The sequence below is a fragment of the Odocoileus virginianus genome, chromosome 15 (assembly GCF_023699985.2).
Source record: "Odocoileus virginianus isolate 20LAN1187 ecotype Illinois chromosome 15, Ovbor_1.2, whole genome shotgun sequence".
Classification (NCBI taxonomy): Eukaryota; Metazoa; Chordata; class Mammalia; order Artiodactyla; family Cervidae; genus Odocoileus; species Odocoileus virginianus.
In genome coordinates, this window is record NC_069688.1 from 62,701,890 (window position 1) to 62,719,881 (window position 17,992).

The 17,992-nt window shown below is 40.2% G+C and overlaps 1 protein-coding gene and 1 long non-coding RNA gene across 8 annotated transcripts in view; one reads left to right on the top strand and one right to left on the bottom strand.

Moving 5' to 3' along the window:
* Window positions 1-3,314, top strand: part of LOC110127939 (uncharacterized) — a 37,145-nt gene extending 33,831 nt beyond the window's left edge. The window contains exon 4 of the long non-coding RNA XR_011491375.1: window positions 2,964-3,314. This is a non-coding gene — a long non-coding RNA (uncharacterized lncRNA). The remainder of the gene's footprint in view (window positions 1-2,963) is intronic.
* Window positions 1-17,992, bottom strand: part of RALYL (RALY RNA binding protein like) — a 782,895-nt gene that overhangs the window by 565,518 nt on the left and 199,385 nt on the right. The window lies entirely within an intron of this gene.

A 17,992-nucleotide genomic window follows, 5' to 3' on the forward strand; every position in this document is an offset into this window, starting at 1 on the left:
AAAGGCACTCAAGGTACTGAATTTCGCCCACAAACACATTAGTGGGCTTAGAAGCAGATCCTTTACCCGCTGAGCCTTCAGATGAGAGGTCCCGGGCCTGGCTGGCATCTCAACGGCAGCCTTGTAAGACATCTTGAAATAGAAGGCTCCCTCAGGTAAGCGGTGCTTGGGTTTCCGACTCACAGAAACTGTGAGATGATAAATGTGTGTCATCTAAAGCCACTGAATGTCAGGGATAATTTGTTACACAGCAGTAGTCACCTGATACACTTTCCTGAGGCAAAGACTGTACCTTATACAACCTCATGTATCCAACACTGTCACAGTTCCCGAAACACGGAAGGAAGCTATGAATGTCAGCTGACTAAGTGGAGAGCAAACAAAAGCAGCAAAGATTAAACCGAACGATCTTTAAGATAATTAGCAGCATGCCATGTGTTTCAAGTGCGTAATATGTCCCGTGCTACATCACACAGTTTAAAAGAAAGCCCCAACTCCGAATTCTGTCTCAGGTCAGTTCTTCCCGGCCAGGCAACTGCTCACTGAGCAATGCGCCTCTCTCTTCCCCTTGCGTAGGGTTGGTTTTACTTTTCTGGGAGACTCCATCTCACAATACTTTCAATGTTTTGGTGTGCGTCACAGTGTAATCAGGCATAAAAGAATAACAGAATCCCATGTATAGTGTAGTGAATTTAATAGTTTGTTTTTGCAAAGAATGTTCACATGTAAATCCTTCAAGGATCTCTTTACCAAAAATATTACTAGAAGACTAATCAACGATTTAAGTAAGTTGCTGTATAAATTAACATCACAGAAAGTTTATCTAAAATCTCAAAAACAAAAGGAATAATTGAAATTTATTCCCATTGAACATAGAAGAAAAAATATTAGATATTCTGCTAGGGACCAATAAGATTCGTTAATAACAACATAAAAATGCTGAGGACTATAGTGAAAGCAGGAAAGGATTATACAGTTTAGAGTTGATTCTTAGATAATTTGTCAAACTTGGCTCTTCTGAAAGTTCTTGTAGATTAAATTCCAATCTACAAATCAGCTGCTTACAACCGTTTTCTTTGCATGCAGAACTAAAAAAATTCAAAGAATTTCTTGAATGTAGAGGTATAGAAGAAACCGCAATAGCCCACAAAGCAAGCGTGGAAACGAAGAGTCAACCCTTGCGAGGAACTCGCACAGGGACTTTACTTCTGACTTCTACCATTACTAATTCCCAAGTGAACAGGGACCAAATTTGTTTAATGTGCTCAAAGCTAGAAAAAAACTAATAATTGAACAATAGTTAGAAAGCGAGAATTTAAATTGGAAACCTTGATTATCTTACGCATCAGGGGCATTATGGAAGTATAAATGAAACAAAGGTACCCTCTGTTCTCAAGTGTGTAGGCCTTGGTCATGACTGGTCAACACTCACGAGATAAAAGGCATGAACTAGAACATCTTCTATCAACTACCAGTGCAAAATAGGGTTTTGATTTCATGAAATCATGTAGAGGCCAAGAAAAATACAACTTTCCCAGAGGACATCGACATGTAAAAAGCTTTATAATAACAACACGAAGGCAGTCCTCTTCTGACCATTCAAACATTTCGACATAAAGCCAAAATAAACAATGAGGACAAGAACCTAAAAAGCTATCCTAGGACAAGAGTAATCTAATAAGAAGTGAAAATGGACAGCCCTCAGATTGGATACAGCAGAAATTTGAGGCAATCTGGAGAGCAAACAGGCAATGAGATAATCTCCAAAAGGTTTCAAGCATCCTCCCTCCACAGCTCACCCTAGGCAAAATGGATGACCCAATCAAAAAATGGGCACTTCGAACTCAACCAGTCGATTCTCCAAGGGAGAGAATGACCGGCCAGTTGGCATAAAAACATGAAAGATGTCACTCTCACATTATCGAGAAGATTGCAATCAAATCCACAATGAGGTAAACCATTTACCTCAGAGATGGCGCTTATCCAAAGTCTAAAGCAATAAATGCTGGAGAGGTGTGAGAGAAAGGGAACCTCTTACACTGTTGGTGGGAATGCAAATTAGTACAGCCACTATGGAAACAGTGTGGAGATTTCTTAAAAAGCTGGAAATAGAACTGCCGTATGACCAGCAATCCCACTTCTGGGCATACACACCAAGGAAACCAGATCTGAAAGAGACACGTGCACCCCAATGTTCATCGCAGCACTGTTTATAATAGCCAGGACATGGAAGCAACCTAGATGCCCATCAGCAGACAAATGGATGAGGAAGCTTGGTACATATACACCATGGAATATTACTCAGCCATTAAAAAGAATTCATTTGAATCAGTTCTAATGAGATGGATGAAACTGGAGCCCATTATACAGAGCGAAGTAAGCCAGAAAGATAAAGACCATTACAGTATACTAACACATATATATGGACTTTAGAAAGATGGTAACGATAACCCTATATGCAAAACAGAAAAAGAGACTCAGATGTATGGAACAGACTTGTGGACTCTGGGAGAAGGCGAGGGTGGGATGTTTCAAGAGAACAGCATTGAAACATGTATATTATCTAGGGTGAAACAGATCACCAGCCCAGGTTGGGTGCATGAGACAAGTGCTCGGGCCTGGTGCACTGGGAAGACCCAGAGGGATCGGGTGGAGAGGGAGGTGGGAGGGGGAACTGGGATGGGGAGTATATGTAAATCCATGGCTAATTCATATCAATGTATAACAAAAACTACTGTAATGATGTAAAGTAATTAGCCTCCAACTAATAAAAATTAAAAAAATAAAAAAAATAAAAAAAAAAAGATAATTTGAGACTTGAGATTCTATTATTATTACATGGAGAACATAATCAAAGTAGACTTTTCATGATGGCCCAATATACTTTGTCAGAATAAAAGATTTTATAAGTGAAAGAGCTGAAACTCAATTAAATATTTTTTTTTCCTCCCCTGCTTCCCCAGGTTTATTGAAATATAACACAGATACAAAAGATTCACCCATAAGCATGCCATTTGATAAAGTTTCAAAGTGAGAAATAGTCACGTCACCATCATCACAGTCAAGATAGAAAGCATCTCCAACTCCTGGAAAAGTTTCTGTGCCCTTCTGCGATCAGTCCTCCTTCCTGACTGCTTCAGGCAACTGCTCACTGATGGTTTTTCTCGGTATGGTTTTACGTTTTCTAGAACCTCATACACAGAAATGTTCTCAAGTGTTTGGTGTGCGTTGCGAGTGTACTAGGCATAAAGATATCAGACTCTATGTCAGCTGTAGCTGAATTTAATAGTTTTGTTTATCATTCATAATTTCACATGTAAATCTCTTCAATGGATTCTCTTTACAAATAAATATTATCTATAAGAAAAAGACTATTTTCAACAGCATTTTTATTAATTGATCTTTAGTAAATTAATCTGATCAAGAGAAGTTTATCTAAAATTCCTCAAAAATCAAAGGGATACATCTAGAATTTTCCCCTCTGAACACTGAGAGAAAAATGAAGCTATTCTGCAGTGCCCATTTATCAGCATTTGTTAATTTAACAACTGAAAGAATGCTGAGGCTATAGTGAAGCAGGAAAGGATTTTACATTTAGAGTTAGAATTCTCTAGATATTGCTACAACTTGGCTCTTTTGAATTGGTTCTTGCTGATTAAATTTTCCACTCTGACACAATCAGGCTGCTTTTGAACAACCGGTCTTTCTCCTAGTTGCATGCAGTCACCTAATAAAAATGCTCAAGACATTTCCTTGAATGTAAGAGGTGATGATGGATGGATGAACCGCAATGAGCCCCACACAATGCAAGCAGTGGGCAGAACTTGACAGTAGTCACCGTTTGCAAGGACTAGCTGCACCAGGCGACTTTGAATTCCTGCAGTCTTTCATTTAACACATATTTACTGAATTCTCCAAGTGAACAGGGTACCAAATTTGCTATATCAAGTGTTTCTTCACTTGCTGGGAGAAAATAACTAATAGTTACTAATAGTTCCAGCACCAAGGCAGGAGTCAATTAAGTTGGAAAAGCCTTGATATGCCTACAGCATCAGAGCTCCATTTTACGTGGTAAGTATCTAAATAAATCCCAAAGGGTGCCGCTGACGTGTGTCTCAAGTTGTAGACGCCCTTTGGTCATGACTTCTGGTTGAACGACTGCATTCGGAGATAAACAGGGCAGTGAACAGAACAGTCCGTTCGGGATCAGACTAACCTAGGTGCAAATTGGGTTTTGACTTTCATGAAATCAGTTTAGAGGCCATAGGAAAAATTACCTAACTTCTAGAGACACAGTTTCGTCGGATGTAAATGAGTGCTTTATATAGGTAACAAGGCACGAAGCAGGGCTTTTCCTGTTACTTCAAACATTTCAGCTAAAGCCTAAAATGAGAACAATGAGAGAAAGGACCCTAAAGAACAGCTACTAGGCATCCCTCCTAGAGTTTCTAATCAAGAAGTGAAACTGGCTACACACCTAGCCCTTCATCAGGACTACCAAACGCAGAAATTTGGAGTGCATCTGGAGAGAAAGTGTTCAAGGCAATGAGACATTCTCCAAGGGAGGGGTTTCAGCTTATCCCCTCCCCCTGCACACACGCTGCACACACTTAGGCAAGAGGGCCAGCTCCATGGGATCTAAAAGACTGAGGGGGCACTTTCGACCCTGCAGACCAGTGTCTTGATTCTGACCACAGGCTTGCTGAGCAGAAATGTGCCGGCCAGTTTCTGCATGAGAAATCAGAACTGCAGTTCCTCGTCAGTTTCTGTGAGAAGAGCTTGGACCAAGCTGACCTGTGGCCCCTGGAGTTTGGGGAAGCATTTGAACCTCAAGATGACTGTCCCTTTCCCTCCTGGAGAATTGAGAAAGCTGGAAGACAGCAGAACAGACCTACATTCCGTTACTTGGCAGGACAGGAGTGCCTGCATCTCCCATAGGCTCAGCACATCCCTGAGAAAGTGAACTGCTATCCTTACGGGCTCCTGCAGAAAAGAACTTTCTGCCAAAGTGAGAGAAGGAGGTTAGAGGATTGATTACTCTGTGCTGGAGCTGGGTGATAGCTAAAATGCGCATGTCCGTTGTCAGAGAGCAGAGGTCCCAAATAGTGGTGTATGGGAGAGATAGCAAGTCTCCAAAGAGCCTACCACAAGGCCGCTAGCTCTTGTCAGTAACAGAGTATCGCTGAGACTAGAAAAACCCCAGTCAATTAAAAAATTATTCTAAAATGCAGGGCTAGAGCTAGCGGTAGGCTTGAACAGAGAGGATGGGAGACATTTTGAATTTTATTTGAATTACGGACAGCTTGGAAATTTTAATAACTGAAAATAAATTTCAGTTGTGGAAATTAAATTGTGTTTATAACCAACAGTCTGAAAAACTCTGGCCTCTGCCTAACATAGTACCAGATCTCGGGGTCAGAAGATGGGATAACATGGCTGGGGAAAAAAAAAAAAGTAAAGAGGCTTGCTGCGTATATTAGCTTTGAGTTCAGATCACTGAATAAAATCGTTACTTAAGGGTTATAGATAATACATGTTAAATGCCTTCCATAGTACCTGGCACACAGAAAATGAGTTTAATAAATATGAATTATTGTTGGTTTTATTACCATCGCTCTGGCACTGTTAGTTACTTTACTTACATGTATTGCCTCTAATCCCCCCAATAAATCTACAAGGCAGCTATTATTATATTTATTTTACAGATTAAGAGAAAGGGGAAACAAAAGTGAAAGAGGCAGACTTTATCATGAGAAGCTTAATCTAAGGAAGCCGAGCAGTCCATTAACAGTGCTAATGGCTTAAACAGAGACGGTACAAGGCATCTTCGGAAGCCAACTCAGACTACACGTAGGCTTTCCCAAAGGATCTGGCCAGAAAAATAAGAGTTAACTATCCAGGTAAAAAGAAGGGACAAAAATTCCAAATGCTAGGTTTCACAAGAGGCACAGGAGGGAAGTAGCTGGAGGGGAGCCGGGCGTCAGGAGGCAGTGATGTAAAGACCTGTGACTCGTCTTGGCTGTTCCCCAGAAGACAGTGTGGAAGCAAGAAAGAATTTAAGCGAGGAAGTGGTAACTGCCACATGCAGATCTCTGCACAGAACCTAGAAGCCTGGTGCTGCAGCCTGAGAGTCCCAGGCCGATCCGTGAGCTCTCCTGAGCCCCCAGTATCCTCATCTGTAAACGTCTGTAAAGCCACTTAATGCGCTCATCATCACATGGAGCGAAGGTAACACCTGCCTCATGGAGCCCTGCTGAAATGCTAGGCTACAACGTGCTGCAGAAGTCTTGCCCGATGAGCTCCAGCACTGAAAATGCCAGTCAGTTCTCCCCGATGTTTTTCACAATGAACAATTACTTTGATTACCACTGATTACATTCCCCCTCTGCATTTTAATACGTGATGGACAACCAACAAATTTTTAAAAACTCATTCTCCGTACTCGCCTAAAAACATTCAGCTGGATTCTTAACATTTGTATTTCTACTGTAAGTTCTAACAAAGGCAAACAGAGGAAAATATGGCAGGAAAGTCAGGATGGCTAAGGGCAAAAGCTAATGATGGAGGCTTCACTTGAAGGTCTCAGAGTGGCAACAGTAATTACAGGTTTGGAGCTTGTGGCAATCATAGCAAATTCTCAAGTGCCGGGTTTCTCTTCTCTTATAAATCTGCGATGACTTGGTGACCTAATCCAAGTATCAGAAGAGATCCAACTCTGACCGATGCCCTCTGCCCTAAGTGGATGTTTGCATTTCTTTGAGGAAGTGCCAGGAAAAAGGAGAGAGAGGGAGAGAGTTATCAGAGTGGAATATAATGAGGGCATCTTGTGAGGCAGCAGAACGATATGGGGGTAGAAGATGGCATCTCCTCGAATCAGTTCCTCCCTGTGGTCACTTAGAAGCATGGTGAGGTCGACTAACAAACTTAGATCAGAAGGGAGAATGGTCAAGGTCAGGGCCAGCCGCTGATCAGCTTACTGGGTGCAGTGTGTGGGATGTCTGAGAATGATCTAACACCCAAGGCTGGTCCTGACATCTCAGGCACCTTTCCGGGGCGCAGCTAGGAGAGCTACAACACAGAGGACCAGGGTCTTCACAAACTTAGGGCTTGTTTATCAGGCTCTGATACAGAGAGTCAGCCTCAAGAAAGGGCCTGAGAAGATTCTAGGAAAGAGGTGCCAAGGAACAAAGATACAAGCTATGCGGTGATGGTCACAGGAGTAAAGTGGTCAAAGAATAAAGACACAAGTGGGCCAGAACAATGCCTTGGAATAATGGACCTATTCCTTCCAGCACCTGGGAAGAACTCCTTCAGAACTGAGGACTGAAGGTAAATGGATGGGGCATCAGAGACCCTGCCCTTTTCATTCTACACTGATCTTTAGATGAAGAAAGAATAATACCCAGGGTTCATTTTTATTATAACTTTTCTCACATATGATTAGATGGTCTTTAAGGAGTTTTTTAAAAAATAGAAGTACATATCTAAAATTTGGCTTATCTAAAAATACATTTATATACCTCTTAGAAGTTGACTAAATTTAACTTCTTGCCTTTGCTATTCCAACCAGCAATGCTTTTCTTCTTTAAGAGGTTTGGAAAGTAAAAGTAGTCCAGTATTATAACAATCAGATTTGCTAATTTTTTTCAAAAACTGGCAGCGTGTAAAAACTCATATGCGTGTAAAAAGCTCTAACATATACTGTGCATCTAGAGAATTTGAATGAACTGTTTACCCTCCAGGTTTTGGTGGGGGTGGGGGTAGAAGGAAATGGGAATCCCAAAACTTGTGCTCACCCAAGCAATCATGCCACGGTTGTCATTATTATATGGTCAACGTCCCAAACAATGTAAGCATTGGAGCAGTAGGTGGTGCTAGTGGTAAGCCAATGCAGGAGATAAAAGAGACCTGGGTTCAATCCCTGGGTCAGGAAGATCCCCTGGAGGAGGGCATGGCAACCCACTCCAGTATTCTTGCCTGGAGAATCCCATGGACAGAGGAGCCTTGTGGGTCATGGTCCATAGTGTGGCAAAGAGTCGGACACGACTGAAGTGATTTAGCACACGCACACAGCAGGTGAGTTATAGAGAGACTTAAGAAAACTTAGAACTTTCTCTGACACAGAGCTTTTGGGTTTGGTTGGAACCAAGCCCCAATTTCAAGCTGCTCTAGGTGTTGAGTCTTTTACAACACCTGCTGCGCTTTTACAACACCTTCGTTGTCTGGTTTGATTTCTAGAACGGACTGGAGTCAGCGGGTAGGCCCCACGGCTGGTGCTTGTCCTACAACCCAGACCCCAGGGAGGCAAAATGTTAGGTGAGGAGAGAGGAGGAGGGGATGGACAGTTACATTTTCATATGATACTTTACCTGCTGAAATCATTTCTTTGCATCCATGTAATAGGGGAAAAGGAAGCTATAAAATGAAAGAGATGGGGAAAAAGTCTCAGAAGTATAATGGTCCTTGAAATGTGTATTAGTCTTCATCCAGAATTCAAAGAATATCTATTATAGAAACAATATTATGCTTTCATGAAAACGCATTTGTCGTTGATTAAAATAGAGTCCTATGATAAAAATCTGTGGGACATGCTCTACAGGAATTAGAAGAGTGACATGATAAATGAAAATTGAAAATTGTTTCGGGTTCACGTAGAGGGCACTGTATAATCGTAATGATGATAGCTTGCATTTGTAAAGGATTTTAGTTTTCAAAGTGCTTTCATGCCCATCATCTCTTCTGATCCTTGCAACAACCCCATGAGCTAGGTAGGGCAAGAATTATTATCTCCATTTTAAAGAAAGAGAAACTTTATATCTCTCTCAGATAAGTCATTTTGTATTTAAAATGATTGTATATTTAAAATGATTGTATAAAGTTTCACTCTTCTTGATATCTATGCTAGCCTGCTTAAACACTCATTTATAAGAATACATTTTAAAAATGAGAGTTACTGAAAACTAAGTAAAATTTATAAGGTGGAAATGTTGTAGGAGAAAGAGGCACAAGTAAAGAGAATGAAATTGTGTGAATATATACGCCAGTAGGTGGGCCTGGGACGTTATTTTGTATGATATTTTGTATGATAGGGTTTAAGTAGTTTCCTTATTTTGGGGGATATTACCATGTAACTTCCGGCTACCATCTCAAAATTTCATGTTAAAAACTAACCCTTATCTCTCAATTTTCTAGTCTCTAGCTACAGAACCCCAACTTATGTCTTTACTCAAATTAGCACGGTTTTAGTTTGCTCACCTCTTTTTTATTTGTCTGTGTGAGATCAATCACCCCACCTTTCTCTTTCTTCAATCCCTGCTGTGTCCACCTAAATTCCAGATCTTCCCTCATTCAATTTCACACTGTACTTGAGTTTATCTGATTTACAACTTACCTTAGCTCCTGCAATAGGAGGAGCTAAAACATTCATTAGATCCATATATATTTCTTTTTTTTCTCTCTCTCTAAGGTAAAGAGTAGTTCACTTGCCTTTCAGAATTCTTTTTTTGTGAACACAGAAATGCTATCTAACTTCCAGACACTCTCCTCTTTTAATGAGTCCTGGGTGCTCTTGCCCTTCCAGTGCTCTGTGAGCTTTCCTTCCTCAAGCCTTCAGTGTCTTACTCCGTCACGGAGAAACCAAAGCTCCCCTCGTTCTTGCACACAGCTCTTCTCTATGCCTGCTCGTCTGCTATCACTTCCGTGACTCTGGTTCTCTTTGGAAAGCCCTTATTGATGAATACCTATGTGACTTATACATTGTGAAATTCAAGCAGTGTCTTAATTATATAATGTCTTATACTAATCCATATTCATTAATCTGTACCTCCAGTTAATGCTGAAAGCCTCTGACAGGAGGCAGCATGTTTTAATATTTTCTGACACCCTCAGGCACCGAGCAGTGACGAAGACCTAGGGGTGGCTCCTTTTTAATTAATAACTATATTCAAAAGCACAGAAACAGAAGTCTCAAAATAAATGCATTCATTCACGCTAACCATGCATTATGTTAAGTGCTGAGAAGATCATGTCAAGTCAGAAAGACCAGCTGCCACCTTCACTGAGCTCGTGGTCTCCTGCCATGGAGAAACCCAATAAACACCCTCCATGGGGTGCTGCCTGCCTAACATCAAGTAAAGTCACGGGGAAAAATAGGAGAGGAGAGTTAATCAGTACTTATTACAAAAGAAGTTCACAAATGAAGCAACACCTTTTGGCTTTATGAAGCTTAGACGGTTGAGGCGTATTGCTATTTTCCATACGGCAGCACAGGAAACATAGATGCTTCTGCATCACATGAAGCATGAAGATCAGTGAAACACTTGGCATTTCAAGTTGGCAGCTAGAGGGGAGATGATGTATAATTCAATAGCATATATTTTTATATTCATCAAACACTGTATGTTTAACATCATTTACTTTTTAAATAAAAAGTGAATAATTAAAATTACCCAAATAAGCATATAAAATAGCCTGAAGAACTTTAAAATTTTGGTTCTTCACCAACAGAACAGACAAACTATGCTAATTTCAGTTAATTCTTTAAATTTTTACAGTAATGTTGAATTTAACTTGCAAATATTTGATAATCTAAGGTATTGTAGAATAATCTGTTTAGCTGATTGATTTTCTTTATGCTTCAGTATGTATTATGTACAGATTTTTGTAGACTTAACCATGTTAAACCAAGGGAAAAATTAAACCCAATCTTAAGAAAAACTATTTCAAAAGATATACGTTAGTCATGTTGCAGTTAAAAAAAATAAAAATCTTTGCTGCAGTAATTTTTTATCACAGAGCTGATTAAATGTTGAGAAAGAACATATATTTCATTCCCATCCCAAATGTATTTTAACCAGCAGATGTCCACTTTTTGACATTCTCATAAATATATGCCCAATCAATAGAGAGACAAAAAAGAAGAGTGAAAACATCTCTAATGCAAAAAAATGAAATTTTGATGATATTAATTTGATTGTATAATTTATTTATAACTTAGAGGCATTCAAAACCACATTAGAGAGAAATTACATTTCTAATCATAAGTGAAACTTATGTAATCAACAAACCATAAATGTCTCAAAAGCTGCTTTTAGTTTTCTTCTTACATAAAAAGTCATTAATACTTAGAGGAGAAAAGAGCAAGAAAAAAGCTACATAAATAATGACCAGGTATATAGAAAGAAAAGAAAAGAAAAATAGCACCACAGAAACTAGTGAAGAAAATTGTATCAAGAAGATAGCAGGCCATGTTCGATGCATCAAGACAGTTAAAATGAGGGATGCGCGCTTAGTCGCTCTGTCATGTCTGACTCTTTGCCACCCCAGGGACTGTAGCCCGCCAGGCTCCTCTGTCCATGGGATTCTCCAGGCAAGAATCCTGGAGTGGGTTGCCATGCCCTCCTCCAGGGGATCTTCCGGACCCAGGGATCAACCATTGCAGGCGGATTCTTTACCATCTGAGCCACCAGGGAAGCCTCAAACTGAAGGATAAAACAGGCCACGTAACTTATTAATGAGGCCACAGATACACTGGGCTGCCCTGGGGGCTCAGACCAAAAAGGGTCCGCCTGCAATGCAGGAGACCTGGGTTCGATCCCTGGGTCGAGAAGATCCCCTGGAGAAGGGCATGGCAACCCACCCCAGTATTCTCGCCTGGAGAATCCCATGGACAGAGCAGCCTGGCCGGCTCCAGCCCGTGCGGTCGCAAAGAGTCGGACAGGACCGAGCAAATAACCCACACAAACTTGGCACAGTGTGAGTACAGTGAGGGTGGGGGGGCTGAGTCCTGAGGACCAAGCCTCTTCTACTTGTACATGTTCTGGCTGCTTGCTTTTTTTTGACCGACACTCTAAATGAGTCAAAGGAACAAGCTGGCCTCTTTTTCGTACCATGTGTTCTAAGTTTATCTTCCATTATCTGATCCTCATTCACAGAGGCAGGAAGCCTCATGGTCTAGTGAACTCAGGTGGAAAGATTATCTTCTCCGTAACATGAAAATAATTCTCCAGTGAAGGTCCAACACTGGGCTGTTGTTTATGTAGAGCTACGGGCAACCAGGGACTAGAGATTACCAAGGAAGAAAATACATTGGTTTACATAGCTCAGAAATATCAAGCTTCTTAAATATTCTTCTACAGGAAGAAATTACAGGGATCAATAAGGGATTGAGTGTGAAGATTGAAGAAGTCTGTGAAATAGACATTATTCATCCCATTTCACAAATAAATAGACCAAGGCTTTAGAGGAATTAAGTTCTGCAGAGCATCAAATGGGAGCAAAGACAGAACTCTAACCAAAGTGCATATTCTTTCTACTCCTAAATTATCTAATCTTTCAAGAAATAAATAGGCTACCAGCATTAAAATTTACTAGGATAGATGGATAAAACAATAGGATACTAGGATAGATGGATAAATAAATACACTGTCAGAGTAATATGAATTCTAAGAAGTATTCCTCTTTTATTGACAAGTACTTGCATGTATGTACTAACAACTCTTGACCTCGCCGTATGTGAGTGAAAGTTGTGCAATCAATCAAAGTGACATAAAGCACTGTTTTTAAACCAAAGAAAAACACTTTAATCTGGTCCTAATTTGGTCACCTCTCTCACCACTGTTATTATTGATAATTACTACAATTAAATCATCATTAACTAATCCATCAGAGGCTTACAAAAATTGTTAAATATCTTCCCAGTGCCTCCCAGAGTGAGATTTTCCATGGAGGCAATTAGAATCTTGTTGTTTTTTGAATGCACTGTTCAAATGTAAATTTCCCTATTCCAAACTGAAGCCTGATCTAAATGAGAAAGTGCTTTGGGACATACCCACAGAGTCTGAGAATCAGGCAGCAACAACAGCAGAACAGGTCCTGAGAGAACAGGCAACTTCCAAGGGCAAAACTGAATTTGAAACCCAGGTTCACAGATGACCAGCAGTTCAATGTATAAGGGCCAACAGCAGAAATCTAGAGCTAGAACGCCTGATCTAGTGAGCACTCAAAAATTAGGAAAATTCTGTGAGTTTACCTGAAGCAATAAACTGCAATGCCACATTATCATATGCCATATTACAGCAAACCCAAAGCAGGGTAAAGAGTTTTACTTTCTTCTGGAGAGCAGAGCAAAGAGCCAAATGAAATGTCTCAAGGACAGAAGTTGCCATCTCATCGTGGCATGTTGGTGAAATCTTGGGGGAACCATGTGATAATCATCATTCTAGATTCTGCTCTGTATTCCAAAAAGCTATCATTTATGAGTAAAGCATTTCCCCCATTTTATAAATAAATAACTCAGCCACATCTATATTGAGATTTTTATGAAGGTCAATTCTCCGGACTCATCTCTTTTTTCTTAGAAGGATGCTGGCTTCTATGCAGTTGAATTTTAAATATACACATATCTTCTTAAATATCTATGAAGATATGAAATATCATAATTCCCTCAAAGGTAAAACTGTTATGTGAAAATCCACATTTAACTATAGTTGTTTAAGGATAATTAAGAGCAACACATAGTTCATCTTTCCAAGCAGGAAATTCTCAAAGTAACCTGTTCTAGAAAGAGACCACTCTATTAAACATTACTTCAAAAGCACCACGTGGGAAGAATCATTCAGCCAATAATCTTACTGCTTTGCTAAATTCTTTAAATAAGGCATGGGGAAATCTTCACTCACCATTCTCATATTTTATTATTTCTTCTTCAATAGGGTGTACACTGACAACTTAGTAATACTGGTAATCATAATTTACAGTAGACCTTTGAACTATGTGGGGGTTGGGGCACCATCACCCTACCTTCAGCTGAAAATCTAAGTATAATTTACACTCAGCCCTCAATGCCTGCAGTTTTATATCTGTAGACTCAATCAACAGGACATCTGTAGTACTTTTATGTATTCAGTGAAAAAGATCCATGTTTATGTGGACATGCACAGTTCAAACCCATGTTTCTCAAAAGCCAACTGTATCTTGAAACTTTGGGGAATTCTGATCTAAGCATAACATCAGTCAACACTGGTTTCAAGGATTTGGAGTTTTGACTGTGCTTAGAGAGTCAAAGTTTAAACTCACAACTGTTTCACATGAGAATAATCCTAATTCCTGGTTCCTAGGTTGTGGGCTATATCTGAGGAAGGGATAGATAAAATACAAGAGTATTTAAAAAAATGTTAGTATGGAAAAGGATCATCCCACACGTTCAAGAAACCTGAAACAAAACCTCTCCCTGGAGACTTAAGTTTCCACACCTACTGGAGAACAGACGGGTACAAATTTCTCACTGCCTCAGACAGTGAAATGTGGTATTAACTCCAAAGAATAAAGTTTTGTGGGAAAACAGATGCCCTCAATAATGTCTCCTCATAACATTAAGGCTAATTTTCCAAAGCAATCCCTGCAGCTTCCCTTAGTAACCCATTACATCTGTAACTAGGCATGCACGCATGTTAAGTCCCTCCAGTCCTGCCCAGCTCTTTCCAACCCTATGGACTATACCCCCCAGGCTCCTCTGCCCATGGGATTTTCCAGGCAAGAATACTGAAATGGGTTGCCATGCTCTCCTCCAGGGGATCTTCTCAATCCAGGGATTAAACACAGACCATAAAGAAAGCTGAGTGTCGAAGAATTGATGCTTTGGAACTGTGGTGTTAGAGAAGACTCTTGAGAGTCCCTTGGACTGCAAGGAGATCCAACCAGTCCATCCTGAAGGAGATCAGTCCTGGGTGTTCATCAGAATGACTGATGTTCCAGATACTGCTCCAGCTGAAACTCCAATACTTTAGCCACCTGATGAAAAGAACTGACTCACTTGAAAAGACCCTGATGCTGGGAAAGATTGAAGGTAGGAGAAGGGGATAACAGAGGCTGAGATGGTTGGATGGCATCACCGACTCAATGGACATGAGTTTGAGTAAACTCCTGGAGTTGGTGATGGACAGGGAGGCCTGGCATGCTGCGGTTCATGGGGTTGCAAAGAGTCTGACAGGACAGAGAGACTGAACTGAATTGAACTGATATATTTCAATGTGTCCCAAACTTGCCTGTTTGTGGAACTCACAGCACTTGATTCAGACTCCTAGAGCACTTAACAAACTGTACATTTATCTCATACCACTTATGATACTTAAAATATGGAGTTTAGAATCCACTGCTGTATTATTTTTCACAAATGATCCAAGATTTGGACAATATATATGTGTTTAGTCTATGAGGACCAACTTCAATTTTATTAACTTGATTTACCTCAATCCTAAAATTCTTTTACATTATTTTTACATATTTTTCCATTTGAAATTTATACTTTCTTTTTTCATTTCTGTGGCTGATTTTCAGCTTTGCTATATATATTTTTCCATATCTGAGGCCTACGTTTGAAATCAACGCTGAATACTCATTGGAAGGACTGATGCTGAAGCTGAAGCTCCAATAGTTTGGCCACTTGATGCGAGGAACTGACTCATTGGAAAAGACTCTGATGTTGGGAAAGACTCCAGGCAGGAAGAAAAGGGGGTGACAGAGGATGAGATGATTAGCTGGTATCATGAACTCAATGGACATGAATTTGAGGAAACTCTGGGAGCTAGTGAAGGACAGGGAAGCCTAGTGTGCTGCAGTCCCTGGGGTTACAAAAAGTTGGACATGACTGAGCAACTGGAAAACAACAACAAAGTTTGCTGCAGGATTCTAGGCCAGGTAAATTGACTTGCCTGAATCCTTCTCCCCATTATACAACTCTCTTCTTAGCCAAAGTCAGAGATATTGAATGGCAGAATACAGCTGACCTCCAAAATCAGAAATAAACATGAACTTTAGTCAGAAAGATAGGGAGATGCTCTTGATGAATAAAAAATGAAGAAATTCATGAACACCAAAGTGAAGTGAATCTGCAGTGAGTTCTGTTCCAACTTTGGACCATTTCTTCACTAATCTGGTTATTCTGTTGTATGCAAGTCGGAGTAATTAAATTTCTTTAATTCCAGTCATTTGAGGCTCAAGCTTGACAAGTTACCAAATACTCTGCTTAATGAACAAGAGAAGTGAAATGAAGTGAAAGTTGCTCAGTCATGTCAGACTCTTTGTGACCTCATAGACTGTATCCATGGAATTCTCCAGACCCGAATACTGGAGTGGGTAGCTTTTCCCTTCTCCAAGGGATCTTCACAACCCAGGGACCGAACCAAGGTCTCCTGCATTGCAGGCAGATTCTTTACCAGCTGAGCCACAAGGGAAGTCCAACAATACCAGAGTGGGTAGCCTTTCCCTTTTCCAGAGGATCTTCCGGACCCAGGAATTGAACTGGGGTCTCCTGCACTGCAGGTGGACTCTTTACCGAGCTACCAGGGAAGCCCAGTTAACAAGAGAGGTCATACTTCATACGTGTATCCTCCCTGTGATCTGGGTTTCTGTCTCTGTCTCTGTCACAGGACTCACTATGTGCTAGTAATTGCCTCCTGTGTGCGGAGCTAAGCAGTAACCTAGCCATATGCATATTGGCTGCTTCCAAGGCATTATCTTATATTTGTTGACAATAAAACTCACACACAAATTTTATTTTCTTCACAATTATTTCTGGAATACCTGGAAACCCTCAGTATTACCTGCCAATTACAAACACACTCTTGTCAGGTCTTTGGTAAAAATGTAAAATGCAACTATTCCCAGTACCGAGCTTTAGTGAACTAAAGAAACACCTGTTTTATCCCTTGTTTCCTGCCTGTAAGTCAATTCTCTATTCATGACAAAATAAGCCAGCCTACAGTGACTTAAATCTTAAATGGTCTTTAGTGTGTAGCCTTTACAAAGGGCTTCTTAAAGCTGCAAATACATTAGGCATGGTACATTTTCCCTGTAAACATATTTAGTTTTCTCCGCAAAGAATTCTAGAAGCTTTGCCTTTCTGAAACTGTTACCTTCCTCCTTCTATTCTGCTTGTTTAATTCCACCAGGTTGTAAGATGAGAACATGCAAAATCACTAGTCTTTTTCGAAGATGGCTGTCACATTGCTTAATCAACCCAGATTCTGGCACGTTAACCATACAGAGTAGTGGATATGTTTTGGCCAAAGACTTCATATTTCTCTCCTATGTATTTTCAGCCCTGTGTTGAATGACATTATCTTTATAAATTATTTATATCTACTACAGCAAATTAACTTGGATGTTCATTAGTAGGTGTTAGAATATTTTATTAACAAACTGATTAAAAACTATTAGAAATGGAAGTCTTTCTTAAAGCATGTGGCATATCGTTGCCTACCACCATTGTGCTATTAATACCCCTGTCTATGCTCAATTTTCCGAAGAAGCTGATCAAGTAATTCTCTCTATAGCTTCCTGTTACCAGCTTTAGTGTGTTCCGTAAAATAGCTTTAGGTCTTTGAATCTGTGAGGCTCAAACTCTCACTGAATTATGCATAAAATGCCTACTTAAATCCTTCATTCAAGAGGTATTTTTTCCTTAAATATCACTGTGCGCTCTCTTCCAGACTGCACTCAGTAAATTTATGGTAAGCTATAATTCTGAACTTCAAGGAGCTCACAATAGTAAAAGTCACAGGGCGAGATCGGGCTCACAGTGGGAACGGGGACAGTTTGTACCCACTGTGGTATTTGGGTATGATACACGGGTGGCGGTCAAGATTCCGGGTGACAAAAAATAGAAAATGACCCTGTATATCTCGAGCCGAAAAGAACCTTGATGGACAGATGACGGCTGGTTCATAGAGTCGATGGGCATGAGGGCGCTTTAGGCTTGACAACGCTCAGAAACCAAAGGAAACCTGGTGGTTAGAAAACATCCAAGATGACTTCACAAAGACTGTTTTTCACCTGAGCCTGGCTCCTTTGCTTTCACACCGCTCCCTTACACAGTCTGGTTGCTGCTGCCACTTGCAAAATAGATTTGATACTATTCTTGTTTATAATATATATATAATTCTTATTTACTTTTAATACTATTTATTTTTGATACTATTCTGGTATATATATA